Source organism: Rattus norvegicus, chromosome 14 (assembly GCF_021556685.1).
Source record: "Rattus norvegicus strain SHRSP/BbbUtx chromosome 14, alternate assembly SHRSP_T2T, whole genome shotgun sequence".
Classification (NCBI taxonomy): domain Eukaryota; kingdom Metazoa; phylum Chordata; class Mammalia; order Rodentia; family Muridae; genus Rattus; species Rattus norvegicus.
In genome coordinates, this window is record NC_141547.1 from 28,397,452 (window position 1) to 28,398,214 (window position 763).

The 763-nt window shown below is 43.4% G+C and overlaps 1 pseudogene; it reads right to left on the minus strand.

Moving 5' to 3' along the window:
- Window positions 1-279: 279 nt before the first annotated feature.
- LOC148001292 (Nuclear RNase P) lies at window positions 280-536 on the minus strand (annotated as a pseudogene).
- Window positions 537-763: the final 227 nt, after the last annotated feature.

Genomic DNA, 763 nt, shown 5'->3' on the forward strand with positions numbered 1-763 from the left:
CACACACACACACACACACACACACACACACACACACACGTGCACACAATGCTACATATTTCTACTAATTTTCCTGACTCTCAGTAGTTCTCTCCTATCTCTTCCTGTACCTGATCTAGTCTCCATTCTTCCCCTCCCCCTCCACTTTTCTTCTCAGGTCTCTCCCTCCTTATACCTCTCTTGATTATTTTGATTATTTTTTCCCTCTCCTAAGTAGGATTGAAACATCCACAATCTTCCTTCTTCTTAAGCTTCATATAGTCTGTAAGTTGTAAAGTGGGCATTTTGAGCTTTCGGGCTAATATCGACTTATCAGTGAGTACAAACCATGTGTGTTCTTTTGTGTCTGGCTTACCTCACTCAGGGTATTTTCTGCCCAGTCTGCCCACGCGTGGAGCCCTGCTCTCTGGGAACTCACCTCCCCACTCGGGGAGGGCCCGGTTAGGGCCGCGGGAGGCCCCAGTCTCAGACCTTCCCAGGGGCCGATGGAGTGACGAGCACTCAGCGCGTGGCCCCGCTGATGAGCTTCCCCCGCCCAGTATTTTCTAAGTCCATCCATGTGCTTGTGAATTAGCTATGGTAAAACTAACCACTTCTGATATCAGTTTATTTCATTTGTTGGCTTTCTGATAATATAAAAATAATATCAAAGTTAACAAACTTAAAGGAAAAATGTTAATTTAATTCACTGTATTGGAAATGCATATTACAATTAACATGTTTGCCAGTAATGTATATTATAGGTTCATACATAACAGTATAA